We start from the raw sequence: 6,843 nt of genomic DNA, 5'->3' as shown, positions 1-6,843 counted from the left end.
GTGAAAATTCAAAACATCTAAAAGAGGACAGACAAAGCCAACAAATAAGGGTGGATTCAAAGCCAGTGTACAGAAGTAGATGAAGATCATGCAAAAAGGTAGCCAGACCCTTCTTGCCTACCCTGAGGATACTCTATTGACTTCTGACAAAAATTAAAGCATATTTGGCAACAGATTTTATGGCAGTGAGGACATAAGATTATTATATTAGAGGCTGTGACTGGACTAGTATGAGTTCTGTTTCTAGGGGAGTTCTACCGTGTAGATTTCCTGTGTCAGTGATTGTGTCTTTGTTTTTCTTAAGAATTGTTGTAGTGTTGTCATTGGTTAATACAGCACACTTGGCCCTACTTTATAATGAATTGAAAATAGAAATTGCTTTGAGCAGGAATCGCTTTAAGTAGTGGTTATTGCTGAAAGCGGAGTGCCCCAAGGGTCGGTCCTGGGGCGGTTTTGTTCAATATCTTCATTAATGATCTGGAGGATGGAGTGGACTGCACTCTCAGCAAGTTTGCAGATGACACTAAACTGGGAGGAGTGGTAGATACGCTGGAGGGTAGGGATAGGATACAGAGAGACCTAGACCAATTAGAGGATTGGGACAAAAGAAACCTGATGAGGTTCAACAAAGACAAGTGCAGAGTCCTGCACTTAGGACGGAAGAATCCCATTCACTGTTACAGACTAGGGACCGAATGGCTAGGAAGCAGTTCTGCAGAAAAGGACCTAGGGTTACAGTGGACAAGAAGCTGGATATGAGTCAACAGTATGCCCTTGTTGCCAAGAAGGCTAACGGCATTTTGGGCTGTATAAGTAAGGGCAGTGCCAGCAGATCGAGGGACGTGATCATTCCCCTCTATTCGACATTGGTGAGGCCTCATCTGGAGTACTGTGTCCAGTTTTGGGCCCCACACTACAAGAAGGATGTGGAAAAATTGGAAAGAGTCCAGTGGAGGGCAACAAAAATGATTAGGGGGCTGGAGCACATGACTTATGAGGAGAGGCTGAGGGAACTGGGATTGTTTAGTCTGCAGAAGAGAAGAATGAGGGGGGATTTGATAGCTGCTTTCAACTACCTGAAAGGGGGTTCCAAAGAGGATGGATCTAGACTGTTCTCAGTGGTAGCAGATGACAGAACAAGGAGTAATGGTCTCAAGTTGCAGTGGGGGAGGTTTAGGTTGGATATTAGGAAAAACTTTTTCACTAGGAGGGTGGTGAAGCACTGGAATGGGTTACCTAGGGAGGTGGTGGAATGTCCTTCCTTAGAGATTTTTAAGGTCAGGCTTGACTAAGCCCTGGCTGGGATGATTTAGTTGGGAATTGGTCCTGCTTTGAGCAGGGAGTTGGACTAGATGACCTCCTGAGCCTGATATTCTCCTGAGCTCTCCTGTCGACTCCTGTACTCCACTGCCATGAGAGGCACAGGCGGAGTCGACAGGGGAGCGGCAGCAGTCGACTCACCGCGGTGAAGACACCACAGTAAGTCAATCTAAGTACGTCGACTTCAGCTACGTTATTCATGTAGCTGAAGTTGCGTAACTTAGATCGATCCCCCTCTCCTGCCCCCTCCCCCCAGTTTAGACGAGGCCTCAGGGTCACTGATCCTTCTGGTAACATCAAAATAGAATCACAAAAACAGGGCCTTTGCACAGATTAAATTATCTTCTCTACAATATACATTTTCCTGAATTTAAAAAGAATTTAATAAGATATGTTTAGCTCTTCTCCCTGATGAAAGGAGATCTTTGGCAACCTACAGGAATACACAGTTTTCTTTGGCTCTTTCTACACAGCAATTTGAAATGGTGTTTCCACCTTTCTAGAGTGCTGCCTTTGAATAAGGTATTTGCCAATAAAAGGACATAACAGAGCTTCCTTGGATAGCATAGACAGGATCTAACCATGTTAAAAGTGGCTTGGGACAATTCCATTTTCTCAGCCTGTTTTAATAAAACTAAGGTTTTATCCCAATTTCAGAAGAATCCTGATCAGCATATCATTCTGGGTACACTACCATTTGCTATATTTGCCCCACTTTTTTCAGTCTGGAATGGGGAAGGGAGATCGGCTACCAATCCTCTAGCTTTCCAAATCTCCCCCACTCAAGGAGTCCCTAGTTTTTCACTTTGAAAAACTGGTCATCTAAATGGCAAGTTGCTGCCTTATGAGAGCTGCTCAGTTTCTCTCTCTTATGTATGGCATCTGCAGAGCAACATTCTATAGATAAAATTAGGGCAGTCACTAGTCAGGTCCATAAGCCATTTTAAAGCATCTTCTCTGCTCAGTGACCGGTGTGAAGCAAGTTGGTGCTCTGTGTCTAGTGGACAGCTGTCCATGACCCATAAACCTCTAAACCAAGCAGTCTTGTTGGCTGTCTCAGCAGAGGCGCCAAGGACAGAGTGGACATTGTTGCTGAATATCTTTTACAGTTCTAAATGAAATGAGGAAGATTGGATGAATGTCGCCTAGGCTATAACTCTTTGGTTGATAGTGGACTTCATTCTCCATAGTTGTCAATACAGTACTTTTCACCAATGCTAAAAATCACAAAAAATAACCACATATTTTCTTTGGAACAGAAAGATGGGGCCAGGGAAGTGCTAGGCTTTTAATAGTCAAATACGCACCTATGTTGTTATCTTAAACCTGGATTTCCACTGGCAGAGAAGCTAAACAGAATGCCATCCTAGGTGAAGATGTGCCATGCTCTCCCACTATCCCCAATTCCACTGAAACCCCTCTCTCCTAGTCTGCAGGGTCCTGACTCAGCAGTAATGGAGAGCTGCTTGGGGTTGAAGAGTGTGTTACTGGGAGTGGGTGCTCTCTGCTGCCTTATCCCCTCTTGAACTTACCAGGATAAAGCTTTGCAAAATAATGCTGACCCTGTCATTTCTTCATGCTGCCTATCAAGGAGAAATTAGGGCAGTCACTAGTCAGAAATCATGCTATAATGAGACAAGAGTGTGATGGAGAGATGTGCACAGGCACTGGTCTCCATGCGAAAGCCCCAGCTCACCACAGATATAGAATTTCTCCTCAGTATAAAATCCCTGTAATTTCTTGGTGAAAACCGAATGAGACTATTAAATTTAACGTTAATCAGTGTCCCTGAGATAACTAATTCTCTCCTCCCACATCAGGAGTGAATTCACCAGTCAAAGTACCTGGCACACATCCAGTAACATATCTCACTATGCATCTATCTATGACCTGCTAGACCTCAACAAGGCAAATCCCCTGAAGCAAGCCAAAATGGATTTGTGTGGGAGGGACAGCAGAAAACACTTTAGAGCTATGCTTGGATAATGGAAAATGTTTTCCCATATTGCTTCTCAGAGATTTGGCACTAATGGAAATGAAGATTACAACTATTTGCTTGTAAGCTTTAGAGTGAGATCATGAAGTACCTAAAATGCGGCAAAGCAGTGGGCACACCTGTTTCCGTTAAAGCAATTATCTTAGAGGAAGGGCATTTCTGCCACCACCACATGAACTAGCTCGGTGATTGTATTTGTATTCTCAAATTTCTATTAAACTATTGTGTAATGCGTACATTGTCTGCATTTCTTTGCCTTCAATTGCTAATTGCAATGATATTTGTGTAAGTAAATGCCTTCTCTTACTGTACATAATTAGCCTTCACCTCTTGACCGTTGCATTCAGTGATATTTAGTAAGGTTTTTGATACTGTCTCGCGTGACCTTCTCATAAGCAAGTTGGGGAAATACAACCTAGATGGAACTACTATAAGGTATGTGCATAACTGGTTGAAAACCCGTTCCCAGAGAGTAGTTATCAGTGGTTCACAGTCAAGCTGGAAGGGCATGCCACCTAAAATCCCTGGGTGCCTAAGTTTCACTGCTGAAGTCCCCATAGGCACCTAAAAATCTGCCAGTGAGCAGCCGCCTAATGTGTACAGCCGTCTAAGTCCTGTCTTATGCTTAAACCTGGGAGGGGGTCTTCAAACTAAGTGTTCCCCCACCCGTCAAGCTTGTGGGGCCTTATCCACTAGACATTCTCAGAGGTTGCGTAACAGATTGGGTCTGGCACACACACAAAAAAGCTGCCAGAGGAGTAGGCGGTAGTGCTGTTTAAGAAAGATGGATTCAAACTGAAACAGGTGCAGAGAAAGGCTACAAGAATGATCCAAGGAATGGAAAACTAGCCTTATGAGGAAGACTCAAAGAAGGATGAGGGGAGATATGATTGCTCTCTATAAATACATTAGAGGGATAAATACCAGGGAGGGAGAGGAGTTATTTAAGTTAAGCGCCAATGTGGACACAAGAACAAGTGGATATAAACAGCCTCATCACCAAGTTTAGGCTAAAAATTTCTAACCAGAGGAATGAAGTTCTGGAACAGCCTTCCAAGAGGAGCAGTGGGGGCAAAAAACCTAACTGGCTTCAACCCTGAATTTGATAAGTTTATTGAGGGGATGGTATGACAGGACTGCCTACAATGGCATGTCGTCCATCGGCTACTGAATGTAGCAAAAATCCCCAATGGCAGGGGATGGGACACTAGATGAGGAGGGCTCTGAGTTACTACAGAGAATTCTTTCCCAAGTATCTGCCCAGTGGGTCTTAGAATCATAGAAGATTAGGGTTGGAAAAGACCTCAGTAGGTCATCTAGTCCAACCCCTGCTCAAAGCAGGACCAACACCAACTAAATCATTTCAGCCAGGGCTTTGTCAAGCCGGGCCTTAAAAACCATTAAGGATGGAGATTCCACCACCTCCCTAGGTAACCCATTCCAGTGCTTCACCACCCTCCTAGTGAAATAGTGTTTCCTAATAGCCAGTCTAGACCCCTCCCCCCACTGCAACTTGAGACCATTGCTCCTTGTTCTGTCATCTGCCACCACTGACAACAGTCGAGCTTCATCCTCTTTGGAATCCCCCTTCAGGTAGTTGAAGGCTGCTATCAAATCCCCCCTCACTCTTCTCTTCTGCAGACTAAATAAGCCCAGTTCCCTCAGCCTCTCCTTGTAAGTCATGTGCCCCAGCCCCCTAATCATTATCGTTGCCCTCCGCTGGGCTCTCTCCAATTTGTCCACATCCTTTCTGTAGTGGGGGGCCCAAAACTGGACATAGTACTCCAGATGTGGCCTCACCAGTGCCGAATAGAGGGATATAATTACTTCCCTTGATCTGCTGGCAATGCTCCTACTAATGCAGCCAAATATGCCATTAACCTTCTTGGCAACAAGAGCACACTGCTGACTCTCATCCAGCTTCTCGTCCACTGTAATCCCCAGGTCCTTTTCTGCAGAACTGCTGCTTAGCCAGTCGGTCCCCAGCCTGTAGCGGTGCATGGGATTCTTCCATCCTAAGTGCAGGACTCTGCACTTGTCCTTGTTGAACCGCATCAGATTTATTTTGGCCCAATCCTCCAATTTGTCTAGGTCACTCTGAACCTTATTCCTACCCTCCAGCATATCTACCTCTCCCCCCAGCTTAGTGTCATCTGTGAACTTGCTGATGGTGCAATCCATCCCATCATCCAGATCTTTAATAAAAATGTTGAACAAAACCGGCCCCAGGACCGACCCTGGAGCACTCCGCTTGAAACCGGCTGCCAACTAGACATGGAGCCATTGATCACTACCCATTGAGCCCAACGATCTAGCCAGCTTTCTATCCACCTTATAGTCCATTCATCCAGCCCATACTTCTTTAACTTGCTGGCAAGAATACTGTGGGAGACCATATCAAAAGCTTTGCTAAAGTCAAGGAATAACACATCCACTGCTTTCCCCTCATCCACAGATCCAGTTATCTCCTCATAGAAGGCAATTAGGTTAGTCAGGCATGACTTGCCCTTGGTGAATCCATGCTGACTGTTCCTGATCACTTTCCTCTCCTTTAAGTGCTTCAGAATTGATTCCTTGAGGACCTGCTCCATGATTTTTCCAGGCACTGAGGTGAGGCTGACTGGCCTGTAGTTCCCCGGATCCTCCTTCTTCCCTTTTTAAAAGATGGGCATTACATTAGCCTTTTTCCAGTCATCTGGGACGTCCCCCGATCGCCATGAGTTTTCAAAGAAAATGGCCAATGGCTCTGCAATCACATCCGCCAACTCCTTTAGCACCCTCGGATGCAGTGCATGGACTTGTGTTCGTCCAGTTTTTCTAAATAGTCCCGAACCACTTCTTTCTCCACAGAGGGCTGGTCACCTCCTCCCCATACTGTGCTGCCCAGTACGGCAGTCTGGGAGCTGACCTTGTTTGTGAAGACAGAGGCAAAAAAAGCATTGAGTACATTCGCTTTTCCCACAACCTCTGTCACTAGGTTGCTTCCCTCATTCAGTAAGGGGCCCACACTTTCCTTGACTTTCTTCTTGTTGCTAACATACCTGAAGAAACCCTTCTTGTTACTCTTAACATCTCTTGCTAGCTGCAACTCCAAGTGTGATTTGGCCTTCCTGATTTCACTCCTGCATGCCTGAACAATATTTTTATACTCCTCCCTGGTCATTTGTCCAGTCTTCCACTTCTTGTAAACTTCTTTTTTGCGTTTAAGATCAGCAAGGATTTCACTGTTAAGCCAAGCTGGTTGCCTGCCATATTTACTATTCTTTCTATACATCGGGATGTTTTTTTCCCTGCAACCTAAATAAGGCTTCTTTAAAATACAGCCAGCTCTCCTGGACTCCTTTCCCCCTCATGTTATTCTCCCAGGGGATCCTGCCCATCAGTTCCCTGAGGGAGTCAAAGTCTGCTTTTCTGAAGTCCAGGGTCCGTATTCTGCTGCTCTCCTTTCTTCCTTGTGTCAGGATCCTGAACTCGACCATCTCATGGTCACTGCCTCCCAGGTTCCCATCCACTTTTGCTTCCCCTAC

Source organism: Emys orbicularis, chromosome 5 (genome assembly GCF_028017835.1).
Source record: "Emys orbicularis isolate rEmyOrb1 chromosome 5, rEmyOrb1.hap1, whole genome shotgun sequence".
NCBI classification, from domain to species: domain Eukaryota; kingdom Metazoa; phylum Chordata; order Testudines; family Emydidae; genus Emys; species Emys orbicularis.
The sequence above is the reverse complement of the archived record's forward strand: the minus strand, read 5'-3'. Positions refer to the sequence as shown.